The following is a 23,656-nucleotide window of genomic DNA, read 5'->3' on the forward strand; positions in this document are numbered from 1 at the left end:
CTCTTTGCTGCACCTCCAGCTTTTTGTGATATTATTCTGAGCTGAATGAGCATCACAAGGTGAGACTGACTCTCCCCCGGGTGACCCAATAAGCCAGAGAAACTCAGCGTCACCATCCCTCCTCCCCCCGACACACCGGCTCTCCTCGCTCCCCTCGCTCCCCTCTGGTCCTTCCTGGCAGCTGGGGCTCTCCGGTCCCTTTTGTCATTTCCACTTCAATTACAGCCACCTTCGAGACGGGGCCCCCTCCGCACTGCGCATTTTCAGGTGTCCCTTGAAAGACAAAGCATTTCTCCTCGGCAAGGGCACGTACATGCGGTTATCAAACACTCCGCCGTCTGAGTCCATCCCCTGTCGTCCTGGACAGGCTGAATGAGAGCGAGGTCCGAGCCAAGAGGTTTGGCTGAGTAATCCCTCTCATAATGGCCTTCATTGAAGGGCCAGAGGTCGTAAATAAACACCAGGGTGAGCGGCAGCGCGGCGGCACAGATGGGCGGGAGGCAGTGTCGCGACGGGAGGATTGTAAATTGGTCTCGCCCGGGAGCCGGGGCGGGGTCACGCCACTGATGACTGAGGGGGTCACACTGTGCCGTGGTGTGACTGCCGCAGACACTTATTATGCCGAAGGTGTGACAGGCGGCGAGGGAAGAGGAGGAGCAGAGAGAGGGCTGAATGGCGGAGCTATCTCGGGGTTATGTTGCCTGCTGGACCTTGTGATGATAGAGAGCTCCAGTGGGGGGCTGGAAACCGTGTCTCGCTGCAGGTCTTTTAGCTGGAATGGATGTGCATGTGTCAGCGTGTGTTTGTGCACGCCCCTCCTGTAACCGAGCGACGAACAGCTGGGCGCCCATTTGCAAGTCGCGGCAAGGTCATAGAGGACCTCTGTGTCAAAATGGAGGACGCGGGGAGGCAGGTAGGCGGGTGTGTGGGGGGGTGAGGAGCGATGAGGGAGAATCCGAAACCTGGGTCAGTCCTTGAACTCCTCGTTTTTCTGGCTGCTCTCAAAAAAACTGAATAAATATCCGCCTCTCCTGCTCCAGAGGCAAATTATATGGTGTGTGCTCTCACGCTGTAACAGGTTGAGCTATTGTGAAGTATTCTGTGACAAGTGAATTTCATTCTCAGCTGAATTAAGCACCCATCCATATATCAAGTGCTGCTTATGCTATCTCAGGCAGCCACGATAACTCAGCCCAGCAGCCGCCTGGATCCAGCCTGGTTCCTGGACTCGTGAAGGATGAGCCCCAATCAAACACACTAAATACCACAGACGCTGGATACATGCATTTCTTGTTTACTAGAAATCAGGACTAAAAATGATTGTGCAGTATTTCAACATTTAAACAGGTTTTTAATTTTATTGGAATTTTGGTTGAAATAATATATAAAACTTGTCTTTCCTATTTTTTGACATTAAAAACAAACTATACGACTGATAATGAAAATAATGAGTGACATTGATAGAAATAAACACTGATACGAATCCATGGTTTGGATAATTTTTCATTTTATATCGTATTTATGTAATTTATATTTAATCAGACAGTCTCATTGAGATTAAAATCTATTTTTCAAGTGATCAGTGTCTGCTTGATATTTTCTACACGTCTCATTAACTTTTTATCGTCAGTCTATTTCCAGTCTGCAGTGGAATTACTGCAGCTTCGACGGAAAGTGTGCGTGCACATGCTCACCACAGCTGTGCCACAGCACGGCCCCTTTACGCTGAAATTAGCCCAACAATTACTTTTACATAACATACCACCGACACAAAGTACTTTGTATGCGCTGCAGCCCACTTGGAGCCACCAGAGATGGAAACAAAGCCGGCACTCCCACGGATCGGAGAGGAGAGCGGGCATGTGCGGCAGAGTGCTTACGTCCAGAGAAATTGTTTTTCAAAGTTGCTTTTCCAGGCGAAACTGAAAGGTTCCCGAAATGTAAAAGCCAACGTGTTGGAGATGTTTGCCGAGACGCAGCGGTGGAACTGAAACTCACAGATGAACATTGTGGTGGAAGCGTCCGGACAAACATCTCCTGCACACCCTGCACTTTCTCTTTCTTTGTCACTCTCTTCATCTGTTACCTCATTTCCACTGCGCCTCTATTCTCCTGCCTCCGTTTACTCTCTCTCTTCCCCTGGCTTTCAGAAAACAGGGGAAAGAAATGAAAAATGACCTCGCTGATAAAGGCGTACATGATGAATGGCCCTGGAAAATTCAGCTTTTTGAACCTAGTTCTAATTTTATATGGCATCAAAACACTATTGTGCCAAAGTCCAGGCTCCCACATTGGAGTTAAGGCATTGTAGTGGATAAAAGCCCCTTCATGAAGTGTACTGTCAGTGGGGTACACACACACACACACACACACCTCCAGGAAACAGAAAGTGTGAGACAGAGACGGAGGGTAAACGGTCAAAGCAGAAGTGGGAAGAGAGGATTTATCTCGTGAGAGAAGCTGAGGATTTAAAGTCGAGATAAATTCACCCAAAACCACAACAGCTGATTTCCTGGGGTTTGTGGTTGAACCTGAGCGGACTGCAGCACTGGATTAAACAGTCATGTGATCTACAGAATCGTTAGGAACGGCCCTATAGGGACCGAGACGATCAATAATCAATTTAAGGTCAATCTGACAAGTAGCTGGAGAGGGGTCGGACTCACATCGTTGGGTTACGATCCTTACAGCTGTTTGCAGATGTTTCTCAGTCACAACAGTAAAAGAATGAGCATCACAGGGACCCAGATACAGAGCAGAACATTTATCAATGACACCTAAGGAAAATGAACAATGACCATTGCAGATTTATTTCTTTCTTTCTATGTGCAGATACAAAACTAGCTACAACTAGAGACTTTTCAAGACAAACACTAACTCTCAGTCTATCCCCAATGTACAGGTCCATTTTACATGGCTCTGCTTCTACCTGACTGTTTTGACCTTCCTGGGCTTAGAGTGCACGTGGATGCGTTGATGTGAGGGGGTGTCACACGCTGCTCGATGTCTATTCAAACTATTATTACCGTGCACCAACACAGCAGAGGTGGTTAAAGCTGCAGGAAGCCTGTGCTGCTTATGGAGGATGTGTCAGCCAGAAAACTTTAAATTAGCGGAGTGAAATGCATCTCGGAGAGAAGGGCAGATTCACTCCAGCGATCTCAAAACAAAAGCAGCTTGCGACCTTCACTTTGAATGAAACCTACATTTGTCAAAAGATGCTCCGGCTGGCAAAGAGCGGCGGAGTGGATATGAATTACCACGAGGAGAAAAAACAAGTCAGAGCACAAACACTGCACTCGAGTGTAAACTGCACTGAGCTGAGCCCGGTTCAAACGGCGGTGGAAACACTCTTTGCTGCTCCTCTCGCAGATTAACCCAGCAAACAGGAAGTGACCACGCTTTGATTTCTGCGGGGGAATCAGAAGACTCGGAAGCCGGCGCACTTCACAGTCCAGGTTAAACGCTGCCGCTGTAAAAACCTCCACGCAGCTCGGTTAGGAGCAGTCTCACCGATTGATGGTGTTTGTGAGCTGTTGATTTGTTGAACCCGCTCGGAGGGAGACGACGACTTTAACAGAGGACAAAGCAAACCTGCAGGAAACGGAGACGGGACATGTCGGCACAACTAGTGCCACTTGTGCCGATATGAATAAATGGACAGATTAAAGAGTGACAGACAAGTCCCTGTGAGAGAGAGAGAGAACTATATTTATATATCTTTATAGGTTGAAAAATTATAATCATGATATTTCCTCTTTACACGAGAGACCACTTCATTAATGCTGTTTTGATAATCAATCCATAATTTGACTTTGAGACTCGTTGTTCTCTCTTTTCCTTCAACGTGTTTGAAAAGCCAAAAATGTTCCCGACATGAAAGTCAAAATAAAAGCTCGTCCTCCCCCTACACAGATCACAGTGAGCTGGACAAATGTGCAGTTTGTTCACAGATCAAGAGGAAAGGACATTTTCACGGATCCATTAAAGTCTATTAGAGCCTCTGTGTTTGCTTTGATTTGTTTCCTTTGGTCCAAATTGTAATTACTGAACAGAAGATTTTAATTTTGATCTATATTCTGTTAGGTTTATTCCCCACTGACAACACTGGCAGAGGAATATAAGTGTTGTCTATCTGAAGAAGTACAACAGACATGAAGGAATATCAGAGTCCTAGAATTACTTATACGTCCCTGTATTTCAAGATAAGGGGAAGTCGCCTAGTTTTCTTTTTTCCAGCACATCTCTCAATTTTAAGGAAATTTTCCAGGTGTTCATGTTTACATCGAGGGCATAACTGCAAAACATCAGGCTAAGCAATAAAACTTTACAGGGTCCTGACCTGTTTGCCTTCTATCCTCAGTGACATTGTGCTATTGATGGAAATACATTAATGCAGGGGACGGACAGGGAGGCTACACAGGTTGACTGACAGTTCAGCTGACGCACTCACAACTGTCCAAACGCTGCAGCCGCTGCCCATCAACAAGTTAAAGAAAGGTCTGTATTTACATCTGCTTCTTGACCCAGGACTGATCCGCCGCCGGGTCGATGCGAGATATGATTTGAAATCTTGTACATCAGCAGAGAGCGGGGGAGCGCTGCAGGTGAGGTCCCTCGGGGACGCGTCAAGCAAGATAAATAACGCAGGCTTGAATAAATCACCCCTTCATCCCACAGGGCTCTTATTATAAATCACCCCGCGCACGGCCCAAAGAAAGATGCATCCACTGTCCTCTGGCCAGAGACGTTATTGTTTGAATCCCCTCGCTGCTGCTCGCCAATTGAAACCCCAGCGCAGTTTCATTTAATCTGACAAACATAATCTTCTGAGATTGGCCTTTCCCGCTGTGATGTTTGGAAAGCGTATGAAAGACTCACTTCATTGATCCGGAGACACTTTAAGAGGCCTTGTTGTTGTTCCCGTGCCATAATCACAAATAGAGCCTCTGCAATAGAATAATATCAAACAATGCCAGTCAGTGAGCGAGTCAAGCATGTAATAAAAGTCTAATAGTTTTATCATTGAGGCGAAACTGTGTAGTCCATCTGTGTGTGTGTCTGTGTCTTTGTGTGTGTCTGTGTGTGTGTGTTGCTGTCTGCCTTCATGTAACCACAGCAGCAGCTGCCATCGCTGAGGGGCTATAGATCCAAATAAGATTTGTTTTATAAAGAAAATACAATCAACTCCTCTACCTCCGAGGAGAAATACTGTTTTCATTGACAGCCAATATGGCTACCACACCCTACACACACACACACACACACACACACACACACCAGCTCTTCACCTTTCGCTGCAGCCAAATGGATTTCCCCCTGAGACCAGTATTCAGGGTTTACGTTCCTAATGACCCGCAATAATTCAGCCGGGATTGATCAGCGAAATCGACTAATGAGCCTCAACCAATGCACCGAGACAGAGGCCTTCGTCTTTGCGGCTCCTTCACGACGGTTCGCAGCTTCGTGCCTCCCGGTATGTCACAACACAAGGCCTATAACTCACCGCCATTGGCCGAGGCTAAGGCCGATATCCTGTCTGTTGTTTGCTGAGGTTTATGCTGAACGCACACGTGACAAACTGCAAACTCGCACTTCATCTGAGGGAGGTTGGCGAGGACAGGCGTGTAAGATGTATGAGGCACTTGGCATAATGTATTCAAAGGGGAAAAGATGGAGAAATGGCTCTTGAAACATGATAAAGCTCCTGCTGAGGTGTCTTTGATAAATTATGATGAAGCTATGCAAATAGCGCCTGCAGCTGGGTCTCTAGCTTGTACCTTTCAATTAGGCTAACACTTGAACTGGGTGAGCAATGAGTCCGTCTGAAATGCTGGCTAATCTAATATGCATTTTTATGATGAAATCAAACGCAATATTCTGAGGTTGGATATAGACAAGAATAAATTCTGAGGCTAATCTAAAATCAACACTTTTTACAAGGGACCCTTGTAAACACACTAATTAACAGCCAGACAAAGATCCTCATCCGGTCATAAAGCAAGACTCTTACATCTGGATCTGTGTCACAGAGCAACTCCACTAAAACCACTCAAGTGTACTGGTTCTAATTCATCACAGCGTCTCTCTCTGTAGTTTCTTCTTCACTAACCAGATAAGAGGGGGAAAAAATCTAATCCTCCGACTTGTCAGAAAAATTATCTCCAGGGTTGAGTGAATATCTCCAGAAAGTGCATTTTATAAATGAAAGCACTGGATAAAGAGCCACGCGACGGGTTTTCCCTTCAACAGTTGGGACAAATTCATCTGCTGGGTTCTGATGTGGGACGGAGGGGAAGGAGTTCAAAGACGCCCCGAAAACCGTCCACGCATTCAGTCCTTTCCCACTAAATATTTCACCATGAGGTTGTGCATGAATCAGCCATGCATTCAGATTATACCCAGTGCAACGTGTGCGGTTTGTAAGAACTTTCTTCATCGATTCGCTGTGAGACAAACGCCACAAAGACACATTTGTATGCAAGTCATCGGATACAATACATACATACAGAAGAATAGTAGGTTGTTTTTGTGATAAACTGCTGGAAACGATAGAATCTGGCTTTAATATAATAAATCTTAGATCATAATCAACAAATTAATTATTTATTAAAATAGTTGTTTGTTGCACATCACAGCTGAAAACACAAAGAGCTGCTGCAGCTGAACAAATGACATCATGCTAAAATACTCTTCATGGCCACAACATGTAAATGATATGCAAATGTTGCATGATTCATTAATGTGTCACGCTAAGTGCTGATAGGTGAGCGGGGGGTTAGCAGCAGCCACCGAAGCTCGGCGAGGGCCACACACAGCGAAGTGAGGGGACAGCGAAAGGCAGCGATTTCCTTCATTTACTCGTAGTGAGTGCTGACCTTTGCACAGACTCCCTGCCTGTGGCACTAAGGAAGTGCACGTGTGCATGCATGGAGCGTCTGACATATGTACGCTAACCGCCTGTCTCTGTGGGCTACTGCAGACAGTGGCGCCTCGCTGAGGAGGAAACAGAGACACGGGGAAGAAAGAGCAGGCAGGAAGCTGCACTTGTTTAAAGATGCATTATCTAGATTTTTGTTTCAAGAAACAAACAAACTTTAAATCTAAACCATGAGTTTAATCTCAGCTTCGACTGGGAGGCCACACATTTTTTAAATAAAGCCGGTGTCACAAACTGGGGATCAAGGTCATTTTCCTTGGCAGCAGACAAATGATGCGATTGAGTTGCATTGTGGGAAATGCAGGATTCAGCGTTTTCAGGCCTCTAATAGAGACGTAAGACAGGATATTCTAGTGTCAGTCACAACTGTTATTTCTCTCTTCTGTCCTCCACCCATTCTACCCACCCACCGCCCTGTCGATATCAGACTGGACAATTTACGATTTATTACATAATAAAGCCTTTACTCCCATCCAGTTTTTTTTATGGGGATGTATGGACTGTGAAATGCCCACAATCCCCACGATGCACACGCCCCTGACCAAATGACCGGGGAATTTCAATGGCGAGTATGTACACACACAGAGGAAGTGGTCAGACCGCCCCAGTGTCGGCGTCCCAATACCACACGCCTCCATGTTTCCTCCTGACCTTGTCTTGTGTTCACCAGACGACACAGAAAACTTCTCCAACAAGCGGCTCTGCAGTCTCCCTCTGCACCATTTGATCATTTGCTTATTAAGTTTACTGCGCAAGTCGGTAGTAAACATCTCGACTTAATTCAATCCGACCAGTTTGTTAGATGCAGTGTAACGACTACGCTGCTATTAACTGTGACAAAGATGAGCCTGTTTAAAACGTAACAAATGGAACGAGCCCATTAAATTAGCAACGAATTAACAGTTTTACCTGAGCTGCTCACGACAGGAGAATAAAGCCCAGAACTGTGGAGGAGCAGGAATCACAACATATGACATCACGACCCAGTAATTATACGCTAATCAATACACTGCAAAACAATCAAATAACGATAAGTCTGATTGAAGAACAACACAAGAGTAAAGTTCTTCTTATCATGTTTAAAAATGCCAAATTCAACATATAGTTCTTGTTATTTCTTAATTTTTCTGCTTTTCCAACTGAATTTCACCGCAGCTCAAGAACATTAAATATTGACCGGTCTTCGCTCCTAAGCAGCTGTGGCGTGGAGATAAAATTATTCTTCGTTGTCGTCTTTCAACATGATTTTTAAAACAATCAGAACAAGTTGGCGGCGACTGACAGCCGTCTGAGCTCCACTGGCGCCGGCACACAGCAGCTCAACCCTCCCTGGGTGCTCACATTCCTCTTATGAAAGCCGAGCACGTAGAAACACCATGCAGGCGTTTTTAAGATTCACACGCTCTGGAGGCTGTTTTGGAAAAATCTCTGTTCCGAGGCCAGAAAGAATATTGTTTTGGTGGTGGTGGTGATGGTGGGGGGGGGGGCTGAAACACAGAGATGAAGGTGCATTTCCAAATTTAACCGACTCTGTGTGGGTGTTCTCTCAGATGTGACGTTCCCAGTGTGTGCGTTTGAATGTGGAAACAGGCTCAGCGCAGCCCACAGAAAAGTTCTCACCTCTGATGAAGAACAGCAGACAGAATTCAGACTGTAATTAAAGATGGACGACGCGTCTCCACTTCCATCCACAACACAGGAATGAAGCCCAAGACACACTCTAACTTCTACTGCAGTTGTTAAATAAAAAACTCTCATTTGGAAAAGTATAAAAATCCTTAATTCATTCAGAACTTTGTAGAACAACATTTTCCCGGTTGAGTCTCTACAAGCTTTGCACAGCTGGTGTTTTCCAGTCAGAGTTAGTGTTCAGTTTTCATCTCATCAGACCAGAGAATCATCTTCCTCAGAGGCCGCAGCTCAATTTTATCATGGACCTCAACAGGGAGTTTGTTGTTTTTTGTCCTGACGTGCTGTGAGGTGTGTGTGTGTGTGTGTGTGTGTGTGTGTGTGTGTGTGTGTGTGTGTGTGTGTGTGTGTGTGTGTGTGTGTGTGTGTGTGTCCACAGGTGGACTCCTGTCGAGTTCCAGACACAAATCATGGATAATTAAAGCAAAGCAGGAGGCTCCACAGGACAGAGTCTGAGTACTTCAGACAAAAAGAGAGGTTTTACTTTTTAATAAATTTGAATTCTGAAAAGAATCCCTCTGTAATTATGGATAATTGATCGTAGATTGATGCAGCACCACATCAGTCCTTTGTAGAAACAAGTGTATCCTGCACATGACGACTGTGTCGCTCGACAGCAAAGACTCCAGAGAAGAACTGGCACGAAAAACTGGGATGCACCATATTCTCTCCTCAATAAATAATGTTGTGATCCCCTTTGATGACAAAGGGAACGCAGGAGACGCTAACGCATGAAGCCCCGGCTTCATTAAACAGCAGTGAACCTCAGAGGCAACAATAACTTCTCCTCTGTCTCAGTTCTCCACCTCCTCTGGTTTTGAAGTACACGACCACAGCGTCTACACCTTTTACCAAAGGCCTTTTAGAAGCAGGAATAGGCTGCATCCCTGACTGAGCAGCGGTTTGACAAATAGACAGGAAGCTGCGGTCAGTGTAGCACACCGTACCTGACACGGCTGGATCTTGTCCGATGCAATATGAGCTCCGTCTCTTCACACCATCTCTGTGAAGAAAAGAAAAGACAGGAGGGGAAAGGTCAGGAAAGCTGATATTTGAGAAATAAAAGATATTGGAAAACAGGGGGCCGAGGAGATTAGAGGAGAAGACGCAGCACGAATGTGGGGCTTTAAGACTTGAAATAAAACTTTTCAAATAAACATGTTTTACAGAGGCGTCACTGGGTTTCGGTAAAAAGCATCTCGTGAATAAATGAATTGTAATTTACTTCACTTGAACCCATTCTGTCAGAAAAGCAAACAATGAATCCTGTTGTATTTACATCTCGTCTCCTTGGTGCATAAAGGCTCAGCTCCACTCCAACGTGTCTTGACACGGACCATTAGGGGAAGTTTTAACTGGAATCAGCCAATAACTAATCAGTATGCTGCAGCCGCCGCCGTGGCAGCAAACAGGCGGGGAAGGTAGAGGGATCTATTGATGTGTGCTCTTTTATGAGAACTTATCATTCAAGACCCACTTAAGCTCCGAAAAGGTCAAATGAAATTCTCTCATATCAAATTGAGTTTTTCTCTTGATTAATAAGCCTCTGTGGCGCATGCCGAATGTCAAAACTGTTTCAGGTTTCCATTCACCTTTAGGAGGGAACACAGCTCAGATAATACAGCTTTAATTAAAACACCCCATAAGGAAATATTTCAATTAAATGGACCCGGAGCAATCACAGGACGGAGGATTGGGGCCACATTGAAGGAGGTAAACAGTTCTTAGATCACGTGAAGTAAGTTGTATCATCACAGGAATTAAGTCGTAATATTACAAGAATTAAGTCGTAATACTCCAAAAATCGACCAACGTTTACAAAGACCATGGTTGTCATTCTGTTGTTGTTGTTGTACGTTTGCCAGTCATGAGGATTCAACCTCTGGGGACCATGAATGGAAGTCTGTTCAATAATGAGGGTATTCAGCTCTTCAGGTCCACGAGAGTTGTTGTTACATTTTGGCCACAGAACTGAACTTTTCCATCCACAGCTCGAAGGCTTGAAAACACAGATGGAGAGAAAACGGCAAAATAAAAGAACAGCCCACAATGGCGCGTCTATCACTCTGCCATCGAGTTGAAGAGAAAGGCAGCGGCACGTCAGATTCAGGGTATCGCCCTGTCACCGCTGCCGCTAACAGGCAGAGAGCAGTGCGAGCTGGGTAATTGGGAAGGCCGTCCTGCCCCCGGACTTTGAGTGGCATGTCTCGGCCGCGGCATGAAGTCAGTCACTGATCGGCGGCGAGATGCACCGAGCTGTCAGCTCAGCTCCGGAGTAATCACAGGCCTCCATTAACAAGCCTGCTCTAGCTCTCACAGGAGGAAGAGGAGGAGGAAGAGGAGGAGGAGGACGAATATAGAGACAAACGTGAAAACACACATGTGACAACGCACACGTTTGTGAGCCCACACACAAACACTCGAGTAATGACCTTAGTGGACAGACGCAGATAAATACTTATTAGTGCGATGCAAACCCAGTCTGGTGGTACAACTCTGTAGCAGCTGCCTTTTCCTCACAGAGCAACCATGCCCCTGTTTACCATTTACATAATATCTCTGATGCTGAGAGAATTTTGCCATTTGGAATCCATTACGCCCCCCATCACCGCGCTAATCAGCATATTATGAATTATTGCTGTCGTTACAGTGGGTGGCCGAGAAATATCAATAGGTCTTAATTATTCACCAACGAGGAATTATAAAAGGAAAAGCAAATGCACCTTTGGTTTGTGCTGCCAACAATGATTAGACCCGGTATCTCTCTCTCCTCCGGGAACGGAATTAGGCTCCGTTTCTCTTGCCGGTGGAAATCATTTCTAAAGCCGCGATGAGCGATGAGCTTGTGTTCTCCCTGCGAATGTACTCCTGCTGTTGTTTGTCTGCGAGCCCATAAAACTGTGCTCTGCAAATAGTCCTTCAAAGTAAAATTCCTGGTGTGTAATTGTTATTGTTTCTATTTGCCGTTAAAGTGAGTATTGGGGGGAGTTTTGCTGAAGGTCCTTTTCAATGTGTGGTTTGTACACAGGTTTGAAAATAATTCAGGGCGGATCATTGAAAACCTTTTCTTTAATTTGGAGATTTAATCATAATGAATTTATTACAAAGCTCATAAGTTTGAGTCTGACCAACAGAGGTAGAATACCAGAATACCAAGATGGCGGTGCATATGGACGCAGTGGCCCCTCGCTGTTCCACCGCGCTGTTTTAATATTTCTACGTCTATATCTACATGTTCTTCTACGTCAAGACCGGGTTGCAATACTCATATCCTATCAACCCTATGCCTTTTGACTGTGTACTATGTTCTGTACTTACATATTGAGTGTTTTACTTGTATGTTGAGTACTTACACTGTATGTTTACACCAGGGATCAGACAGAAATGGTATTTCAATGGGAGAATTGACAATAAAGCGTTCAAATGTACAGAAAACATCAAATAGCATCTTACAGAGGACGATCACCGTCCTAGTGGCTCTGAGGTGATTTCATATTCTGTCTGAACTGCAGAGAGGAGGGTCAAACAGCTGCAGAACTGACCTCACAGCTTTCCAGATCAAATGGGATGGATGGGTGTGTGTGTCCGTGTGCGACCACTTGTGTAACTTTTCTGAAAAACTGACAATTCAACATTCACACCCACTTCGCACCACGAGCAGCGAGCTGTGTGGAGGTGAGAACTTCTCTCTTTACCTTGACTTGACTGCTCAACACGTTCAATTCAGAGAGATAAGACAGAAGATACTACTTCAGACAGAGTTGGGTCAGAACACAACCCAACAATTAACAATTAACACAAAGTGGAGCTGATGTGCACTTGATTCACTTCAAAGGTATTGATCATAAACCAAAGAATTCAGCTTCTGGATTAAAACTGAACAAGAGAGAAACTTAGAAACAATTAACAGTGACTGACTGGAGTTTGTTAACGAGCAGATTTAATTACTCTCACTGCTTTTGATCCAGAGATAAATAGTGAAGGACAATCAATCCTGTGACTCAGCTTCAGTTGATTTCTCTCATTTCAAAAGGGCTGAAAAATATGTGTATGATATGTTTTACACATTTTATGTCATGAATAACATTAGCAGGTATCATAATTGCAGGTCGGTGAGGTCGAACTCATTATAGTCGACTTTCCTTGAGAGATAAAGGCTTCAGCTGAATCCACAAATCCGTGGTACTGCAGGGTTCCTCTGACCTTTCACAACGAGCTGCCAATCACATCGCTCTCCGTCTTAATGGAGACGTGGTGATTACAGCTGACATGATTCAGAGCTGCTAACTGCCGCCCTTCAACAGGAAATTAAATTATAAAACAGAGTGAACACGGCTTAGAAGAGAAAAAAATACTTTCATTCATCGAGGGGTGCATTGATCAGATTCCACGATCCAGTGGCTGAATGTCACGTTTCTAGTGTTTCCACGTCGTGTCGACATCCCAACAATCCTGACTGCCAGCAGCATGTACAGGGATTCTGGGTATTTTGGGGGTTTATTTCAATGACTCTGCAGGTGCTTCACGCTCCACAGGCGCTCTGAGCTCAAACATCAACCCACACTGCGGTTCAGTGTTTTCCTCGTGCCGTGGGATGTGAAAGTCATGGTTTCACTTCTCTGCTCACTGGATCCAGTCGGAATTAAAATTCGACAACAAATCCAAATCCCACGGGTCTCTGTCAAACCACAAGTACCTGCTTTCTTCCTGACAGTGACAAAGTAAGACAAAGGTCATTCGACATTTAAACGACCAAAACCGTTTCCAGACATGAACTCTGGAAAATGTCTGGAATTGAGGAACGCAGCAGATTAAATGTTGTCTCCTATAATAAAACACCTGGAGCAGACAACCCCCAGGATACTCATCTCCACTCACTATGGAGTTAAATGGTCGACCTTTTCAATGCAACAGATTCATTAAGAGTCAAATTAGGATCTGATATCCTGCCAATTAAGTTCTTAAACACAAAGATTTATGTGGAGAACACTCAAAACTCGTGACAACCTGAAAAAAGCCTTAAAAACCCAAACGTTACATTACTTGAAGTTTAAGTCAAATGTTAAGTTACAGGGTTTTAAAAACTTTTGACTGACACTGTACATTCTTTCCCAAAGTCTCGCCAAGAGGTGTCAATTAGTGACTCGTGTTCCGATGCTGCACTCAGTCCTGCACTGGAGACCTTGGCAGGGAAGTAAAAAGGTCGGAGAAACATCCTCTTCTTCTTTTTATTCCTGTCTGAATACAATTATGGAACAGACATTTACACAAGAGGCAGCCCAGATGAAAACGTACTCGAAGTACAGTCTTCACATAATATCCACTTTGCATTTACATTCATCCACTGGCTGGTAAAGAAAGCCCTCTTTAGTCGTTGCCTATTATCGAGCTGTTGATGCATAGTAAATGTAGAAATCGAGGCTTCCTGTGTGTCATGCTACAGCGAGCGCTGCTCCTTTCTCTCCTGCCGTCGGTGCCAAGAGAGCAGCTGCACTCAGGAGGAGCAGAGAATGAGGTCATATCTCCCCGGTTTGCCTTTGTAACCTTTCGGTTCATAATGATGGTGAGTGATACGCTCTCCAGGCTTTCTTCAGCATCGGAGTGTGTCATCGTCATTCTGCTAAATACTTTCCTCTCTTCTCCCTCGTACCCACCATGCAACAGAACACGGTGAAAGATAACACACGAGTTCTACCTGAGGCAACTTATTGTAATTTTGATGGCTTCAAAATGAGGTAATTGGAGTTTGATATATTGCATGTGACACATGAATGAGCAAACAAATGGTGAAGCCCCTTCAGTCCTGGGCTGATCAGGAAACACAGCCCTGTCATAATGTGGGGAGACACAGAAAACAGAGTTCGATCCAATTAGTGTTTTTTCCAGGGGTGGAAGAATTAAGTGTGTCGGTAGTTTGGCGTTGCCCGGGGCGACTAAAAGCCCCTTTGGACCAAAAACCAAATGTGACTGTCCCAAACAGGCCTGAGCACAAAACAGGTTTGTCATCAACTGCAAACTCGTTGGCCAACTTGAATGGCCAATCACAAACCTCCGCCAAGGCCCAACAGGCCCTTAACATCAATCAGGCTGCACCAAATTTCACTTTCACCCTGAATACACATCAACATCCATGAATTATTCTCTTGGGAAAACGGGGAAAATGACAAATATCGAAGAATCACAACGATTGATAGAGTCAGACACCAGTAATTAGAACGATGTGGAACAATCACACATGTGAAAAACATTATTTATTTACTTCTCCACATCACATGCTGTGGCTTTTACATATAAAGTCCGATTGCACTTAAAAATCCAGATTCTTAACTCCATGTATTCATTGTTAATAGGTTATATTAATAATGCAAGTGCAGATCTGAGTTGTAGGATCTCTTTTACATCTGGCAGTTTCTCCGTGTGTCCGACAAACATCCTCGTTACATCATCGTCCACAACGACCTCATGAAAAGATAATTCATGCGATGCTTTCAGCCGAGTGTGAGAGTGAACTGTACATATGCATGTTGCAAATGCAAACTGCTTTCAAGGAGAGTGCACTGAGAATAAATATGATGGCGACACAGACGGCGCTACAGGTAGAATCCCACCGTCCTCTTTGGTTCCTTGTTGCAGCTCCGTCCTCGTCATCCCTGACTTTCCATTGAAGCCTCCGCCCTCGCCATCTCTTTGGCCCCGTCAGAGTGGAGCAGAGACGAGCCCTTGATGAGCGCACCTTTTGATCTCTCTCCGGCGCCTCTGCTCCTCCTCTTTTCTTTCTCCCATCATCCCCCCCTCTCTCCGCTCTGCTGGGGAGCTGTCAGAGTTCTGAGGCTTCTCTCAGCCTCTCCTCCTCATCCCACCAGACCTCGTCTCTGGGCTCGCTGGTCCTCACGCCCGATGATTCGCCGTTAGCATCGAAGGCCCGTTTCTCTCTGTGAGCAGCCAGTTGCTGCAGTTACTCCACAGTGCAGCGCTTGCTCCCGCAGAATTGATCCGGTTCTCACGTTAAACGTGCATAACAAATAGTTCAGCACATCATTTGTCTCCTTCTCTGTATATTTATTAGACTGACAGCGCTGAAATGGCCAATCAATCCAAGCCCGGAGGGAGCAGCTTCAATCACAATGCAACCCTTGATTTAATCTTGTTATTTACACTATGTACTCAGAGCTGCTTGTTTATCATCACCCCGCGGATCTCAATGCAATATTTCACTGGAACAGTTGGACTTGGGGATTTGCAAGTGTCATTTCTGCAGAGACGCAGCGACTGGACCAGGCTTCAACAATGCAATGAGCCGAGCCCCCACTTCAATCCCTTGTGCTATTACATATTCAATTAAATTCACAGTCTCCTCAGTGATAGTTCTGATGGAAAATCATGTGAGCTGCAGGAGGAAGGTGCAGGAGACACAGAAATCTGAATAGACGCAGCGTATTGATGCTCGTTGCAGGAGGAGGAGAGATGAGTGATATACATTAACTCTGTGTAATGGAAACCAATTCTGAAGGGATATTAAGACCCCATTAAAGACTTGGGGCGTGTTAAATCCCACGTACGACAATAGACCCACAAGATGGATCCCAGTTACCTCTGCACAGCTAAGAGAGGCCGAAGAAGAAGCTGCTTTCAGACGAGCACCGATGTCTGGACATTTTCCAGGTTAGGGTTACACCACATGATGTCCGCAGCAGAATCTGTTCGTCACGTCCTGCATCCTGCTGCTCTACCAAGGCTCCACCCCTCGCTCGAATGTTCCAGACATTCTCCTGTTGTTGTGAACGAACTGACACAATCTCCTGCTGCGTTCTTCATATGTGAAAGCTCACGTCTGAAAACGACCCACGAGACACGGAGACAGTTTGTTATCGACCCAATCGGCCTCCTCACATCTCCTCTCAACAGAGAAGGTGAATTATTGTTCATGTGCTGTGAGCAGACATTCTGACTCAGAGAACACGGAGCTGATGAAAGAGAGAGAAGGAAATGAAAGGAAATTCCTGCACAGTAGAGATGAATATGCTCGGTGTTGGTGTCTTTGTGCCATCGTCTCAGAGGGGAGGAGGCACTGGAGGTTGACAAAGCGTGTAAATTGATTGGCTCCCTCGCCGCCGCAGGGCAAACTGGTGGAGGTTAATGTTGCGAGCAAGGACGAAGTGTTCGGAATGAGACGTTTTTGAGCTGCAGTGTAACAGGCACACTATGCATGGTTAGGCAGCGCCCTCCCCTCTTTACCTTATTGTGTTTTCCACGGCTGTTGGTCTCTAAAAACTGGAGGAAGCCGTCAGGGGCCTTAGGAACCTTCAGAGGCGAGAGCACGACGGAGATTTGTTCACTCCAATTCAAAAGTCATCACTTCTATTCCAGCGGAAGCCATTACGAGCTTCGAGGAAAAGATGGCCTCGGATATGTGTAAAAACTAGAGTCGTGAGAACAAACTCCGTCGAGCGTAAATTGCTTTTCTCCAGACGAGCTGCGGATCGAGCTCTGACCTCGTAATAACTGAGAGTCTGCTATAAATGTTGCAGCATTAGTGAAGTAGTGAGAAGGATGAGATGGCAAACGTCCTCAGCTGATGCTGAATTAACACTCGTGCAAAGTGCCGTCATCCAGACATTTGAAAATGTCTTTTGTTCCCGGTGAAGAAGAAGCCTATCGCAGGATCGCTGCAGTCGTCACCTCCGAGGATGTGTTTGAGCTGCGGAGACGTTCATTTGACTCATTCAAACAACTGTCAAGTACTGAACATGAACTTGCTGATGCTGGTAGTGGCGATAAAATACATCCTGCAACGCAATCGATAGATGCAGCTCACACAGGACGTACGTGGGTCATACAACAAGTCTTTAGTGCACTCAAATTATGAAAACAAAACTAACTACTAATTTGACTTCTACAAAAGGTCAATTCATACGGTGATAAAAAATGAATGTGCTCGACCTTCTAGAGACGTGACAGACTGTGGGAGCTGGAGTGAATCACTTCCAGAGTGAAAAGAGTTCTAGAACAAATCGTTCCGTAAACAAACAGATTGGTCGGGTGACGACTGAAACAGCATGAATTGACACTTGGAGACAGAATATTTCTTCTCAGCCTCCCATTCTTCTGACTAAAGAGCAAGAACAACCGGCTTATCTCCAAATTTCCCCCCCGCCCTCTCTCTCCCCCAACGCTGTGAAAGTCGATGACAGTGACAGAGCGGGGGAGGCTCGGGCTGCCAGTGGTGTCATCCAGAGTCGCTGATGTCACCTCCGCTGTACCCTGCACCAGGAGTGCTGCCAGAGTGCGACGTTTTACCGCTGACTCAGCCAACATTCATCCTGGCAACCGTGGTAATGTGCATCATGGGATCCCTCTAAGTGTCATTAACTGGCGCGGGTGAGTGTTTGGTCGCGGCGGGGTACTGTCACATGCAGTCGCCATCACACGGGCAAAAAATGTACCTGGCACGGGCCTCAGTGGAGAAACAGAAGCCGAAAGCAGGAAGGTGAGAAACAAAGACGGAGAGACAAAGGGAGGGGATGGAGGGATGACTTTAAAGGAGGATAAGTGTGAGGGCATACCAGGATCAAAACTCCAGAGAGACAGAACAAGAAGGTGAGACAGCGAGAAGCAGGAAGAGAGGCGAGCCAGCAAAGTCAGCCCGACTCTTTCCCAGAGGCTCATCTGAAAATTCTCTTTCGTCCTCTGTTCTCCGTCTGCCGAGTCCACAATAACAGCACGTTCAAAGAAACAGAGCCACGCCGTCCTCCACAGGAGAAACAAAATAATAGATTCATAAAGAGTGTTTTCAGTGGAGGTACAGTCCCGGACGGTCTCTGTCTCCGAAGCAGCTTTGAGATGAACACTGACGCCGGGGCTCGCGGCGCTGGATAAGAATTTATAAAGCTGTTGCTGCCGGGCGCTGCTGTAGCACAATGCACAACTTTCATGTTACAGGATTAGGAGGGATCAGTTTTCTGGATCAATAGGATTATAGCTGTCGTTAACCCCTCGGAGATGAAAGCATCGCAACCTACGGAGAAAACAAGGGGATGTGCGAATGGAAGAATGTGTTGCAGGGTGAGAGGAGGACAACTTCTTTGCAAACCGAAAACAAACAGTTATTTCAAGCAGGAATAATCTGTACTTGGACTAAAACTAAACTGCCCCTGGCACAAAATTAACAAAAAACGCAAAGAAAGCTCTTATTCTTCGCAGGAGCCCAAATAGAAAGATCTCTCGGTGTAATTGGCCCTGCCTTTCTCCTCTCTCTGCCACTGGAGAGGGAGACGTGCTGGAAGACGTCTTCTCCACCTGCACAATAATTGGCTACTTTTCGTGGGTGCACACTCAAGTCGATACCTCCCATCAAATCCACTCTGTGCTGCTTTCAGCCCATCACGTCCGCTGAAGGTGCAGCAGTTTAAACAGCTTGCAGATGCATCACACACAGAACTGTGCAGTGTGCGGCGATCTTGTTCTCTGCTTACACACAAACTCAGTGGATTAGAAACAGTAGAGCAAAGAGGTACTTTGTCAATGTGCAGTTATTATAGCATCTATTTAAGAAATACAGCACAATTAAATGTTGTTTGAGCTGGTTTTAACATCACATTTATTATTAAAAAGTGTTTCAAACTGTCTTGGACCTTGCAGGGTCAATGCTTACGTAGAGTCAACACCCTCTAATCAGGTGGACACTATTTCTGTCCCCTAAGTGTGTGTGCTACTGCTGGAGTTGTCCACAAAGCTCGACAACCAGGATAACTTAACTTTAACAGGCTACTTGTTATGTCGTACGTGGGCATGCACGGCGTTCTACAGCCAAAACTTGAATATTTCCCTTCAATATTTGATGCTTCCTTAAGTAAATGTGTACTTCTGCCTTGGATGTGAACTACTTGTATAAATATATCCTCATGTACAGTATGTGTAAGCCTTCAGAGCTCTCACGCAGAAACAGAAGACTACTCCTGCCCAGATGTATTTGATTTATGTGTGTGTGTGTGTGTGTGTGTGAGCGGCTGAGCGCTGCTCCCCGTCATCTCTCCGTTCACCGCGGCACCAGATGGATCCTCTGCAAATAGCCGGGGATGAAATTAAGAACAACAGCTGTCAAATCAGCCAGCGAAGTGAGCGAGGAACGAGAGAAAAGAAGAAAAGACGACAAAGTCATGCAGCTGCACCACGCGCAGGTAAAGGCAGACTGACATGCAGCGAAAAGCCTCATTAGGAAATTTCATGGGAGTTGTGAAGTGATTATCCTGAAGCTGTCAGCTGCAAACAGCATGTCAGAAAGCCACCCAGGCACTTCCCCCCCCAGGTGGTCCATGCGTGGCTGCTGTGCAGGGAGGGGGGGGTGTTAGTAACACACAAACACACATCAAACATCAACTATTTCAGCACCTGAGTGTGAGTGAGTCCTGTTCTTCCTCCTCACATCTCACTGTCTGTAAACTGCAGCTCATAAAAGGTGTGAATGAATCAACCTGCGTCCCCCCCGCCGTCACACCGTCACTCTGAACGCTTCCATCAACACAAATCACGTCTAATGCATTTTAATCCGACGCAGCAGGTTTGTTTGTGTGGACTCGCAGTGCTTCACGTGACGTGGATCAGGCGGCGCGGTCACATCGTGGTCACCTGTCAGATTGATTCGTCACCACGAGGCAAGAGGAGGTGGGTGGGATCGGATATAAACGTTACTAGAGAGGAAGACAGCACGAGAATGTTGGATCCAAAACACATGGACAAAATGATCCTTTCTTTTCTTTTTGGTTTTTAGTCACATTGATCTTATTCTATAACGAGGAACTTTTACAATATTCCAGGTGTTCAATGTTTGATTCAAGTTTTAAACTATCCCCCCAATATAATATCATACTCAACTCCCACAGAGTTAGCTCCATCCATTGCTGCCATTGTCCTCCCACATGGCAAAAATAGTTTTGTCCCAGATTTGGCCCACACTGCTCCCACACTATAATCCGGCCCACATACCGGGTGCCAACCAAAGACCATTCAGAAGCTGTGGCAGGCCTCGATAATTAACAGGAAACACTGATGCTAAAACCAACAACCTCATCACGACCACAATAAACACCGAAGCTGTCTTATATAACGTAAATTACATTTAAATATGAATTATCTCAGGCACAGGATGAAATTACCTTGACTGTGTGAATGGAGCCTTCATTAAAAAAGGTCCCCTGGGACCAGTGGGACCAGCGCAGCCATCAGCCTAAATTCCTCAGATTCAGAGTTTATGAAATGTCCTGTCGGCGCCAATTAATTGGTCGACCTTTAAATCCAAGGTAATAAACATCTGCAGTCTGGTGTTTTGAAAAGATATAAAAATTGCAGACAGCATTCCAAAAATGCAGAAAGCTAAACGTATGAATATCTCACTGCTGAGGTTCATCCAATGCAAATACAACATGGAGTACATGGAAGGTAGAGGCAGGATGTGATGCTTCTGCCACACGACAATCAACCGTGACGTTTAATTCTCTAATGAGCTCAACGAGCCAAAATAAAAGCAGGATCTTATCTTTGTGAGGCTTTTTATAGCTTGAAGCTTTTCAAATTAACATACTTCCCTGTGCCTGTGATCACATATTCTATTGGCTTCAGATTAGCATTGAATTTAGTATTCTGTTTATTGTTGTAAACTTTAAGAGTAGATCGGTTTCCACGGATTGATGATTTAGGATTTATTTTAGCCTTTGACACCGAAGAAATTTTTGTATTTATTGTGTATCTAAATGACTTTTACTTCCAGCAGCGAAGCTCTGCAGTTTTCTCTGTACATTATTTCTCCAGGAAGAGACGGAGACATGTCTCATGACACCTGGAGACGACTTCTCTCTGCAGCAGGTTTTTTTCACGGGTCATCGCACTTGACGGCTTGCCGAGCTCAAGCCGACCGCTGACGGGACGCAGGAAGTGACAAGACGGATTCGGGTAGAAGTGAGAATGAGGTGTTTCCCCCTGGACCAGGTTTCAGATCTGCCATGCGTCAGCACTTTGGATTTCCAATTAAAGAGGAAACGCGACAAGACAGCTGACAAGATGGAGACGACTTATTCCTGCTGCACACTGGAGAACTTTCACCACAGACATAACAGCAGATGAAACTGATTTTGTATGTTTTAATTGTGAGAACAGCCGTTTAAACAAACTCGCAAAACTACAGAAAATGTTTTTATATTCACGATCACACACCAAATAACTGTTCCTTTAATACAACACTACGAGATCGCTGCCATTTCAAATAATATATATCAAACATGTATAGATTAATATTTAGAAAATCTGACTCCAATCCAGTGGTGTAGTATTTAAGGAACAATTTCTTAAATACTTTAATCACTTTTCCTTTCACACCACACAACTTTCTCAACAGTCTCCAGTCTGTGATAAATACAAATATCAATAACAGACAGGAAGAGCCTGTGGGGTTTGAATATTGTTGTTTGAGCCTGATATAAGTTTCAATAGGAAGTTTCTCCGAACCCTCACATAAAAACTTTTATCCCTGCATTTAAGGTGTTATTTATTTCGATGGGCTTTTAATGGACACACACACGTTCCTGAACCTGCGTCACTCACGCAGCGTTTTAATTTATGGAGCAGAAAATCACCCTGGGTGCTCCCCGACACTTTATTATCCCTCCCTAATGTATTCCCTCAGGAGTCACGGCAGGATTTTCATTTTGATGAAACGACATTAAATGACAGACAAGCGACGCTGTTTGGATTCCGGCAGGTTGTAAAACCCGCCATAATCTCTTTGGAAATTAAGCGCGTTAATTTCGGGGAAACGTGTGTTTTAACGGCGACATACGCTCGAGCGGAATACGACCCCGCCAAAGTTCTCAATATGCAAACGGCATCCAATATCTGTGTCCTGTAATAAGCTGCTGCACATATTTCCTCCAGAAATGTGTGGGTGATGGAGAAAAGCAATTGTGAAGGGAAACGATTGTTTAGGCGTGACACTGTGGTGTGTGTGTGTGTGTGTGTGTGTGTGTGTGTGTGTGTGTGTGTGTGTGTGTGTGTGTGTGTGTGTGTGTGTGTTTTGTATGCAGGGTCGGACAGTGGCTGAGGGGAATGATTAGCGGCAACATCTTGTGCCAGGCAGCTTCTTAGCTCTGCTGATTTCCACACAGCGATCTGTATTCATTTATGCATGGAGCGAGCGTGGAGGATGAGTGGTGTGCAAAACAGAATATTTTTCTTCATGGGGTCTCTGTTTCTCTTTCAGCATTCACCCCCGCGGCCGCCATCGCTCTCTCGCCCCTCCCCTACATCTCAATTCCCTTTGCTGTTCCACTTCGATATCGTAAGGAATCGCACTACAACATTCTGGTCTTGTCATTGCTTCATGTACGATTCTGGATTTAAGGACTGGAAATAATAATCAAATGACTCAAAGTAGGATACTGTTCCTTGCTGTGGCCTGTTTGGAAAAGGAAAATACTTGCCTACTTGACTCGAGATGTGTTAATGTGTCACGTAAAGTCGTGTTATATGATTTTTTATATGACCGTGCCAGCCTGGTTTGGTATTCTGGGACATGAACCAGACTAAAAAGTCACGTTAAATAAATATCAGATATTTCTTATCACACTGCTGTTTGTTGAAGTGGTTTGATGCTGATTTGATAGAAACAAGGTGACTGACAGCTGGGAATGACTCACGATTGGTCGAGCAGGACCTCACTACCGTGGCTCCATCCCCCGATCGCTACTGCACAGACTCCGGCTCCAAATGGGCAAGATGGCAGCGTTTGTATCCCGGATATCTTGGCTTCATGTCTGGATAGTGGGAGGAAGTGGAGACACATTGTTAAAAAAGTCAGAAAATATATTTGTGATTTCTAATTTTACTTTAGACCTGTTGTTTATCATTAGGAACATTTTCTGCAGCTTTGACACCTCAAACCAAATAGGAAACAGGAGACGTGCAGGTTCAGCTGCTGTCGCTCTTGCACAGCTCACAAGTGTAAAACCCGTGAAGTCGATCCAATGGACCTGCTCCGCT

At 45.2% G+C, this 23,656-nt stretch overlaps 1 protein-coding gene across 1 annotated transcript in view; it reads right to left on the minus strand.

Moving 5' to 3' along the window:
* Positions 1 to 23,372, minus strand: part of LOC118103266 (beta-1,3-galactosyltransferase 1) — a 49,593-nt gene extending 26,221 nt beyond the window's left edge. Inside the window, exons 1-2 of the mRNA XM_035150012.2 lie at positions 23,314 to 23,372; positions 9,577 to 9,632 (exon numbers count right to left, since the gene is read on the minus strand). The gene's annotated coding sequence lies outside the window, so the exon portion shown is untranslated. The remainder of the gene's footprint in view (positions 1 to 9,576; positions 9,633 to 23,313) is intronic.
* Positions 23,373 to 23,656: the final 284 nt, after the last annotated feature.

This window comes from Hippoglossus stenolepis, chromosome 24 (assembly GCF_022539355.2).
Source record: "Hippoglossus stenolepis isolate QCI-W04-F060 chromosome 24, HSTE1.2, whole genome shotgun sequence".
Lineage (NCBI taxonomy): Eukaryota > Metazoa > Chordata > Actinopteri > Pleuronectiformes > Pleuronectidae > Hippoglossus > Hippoglossus stenolepis.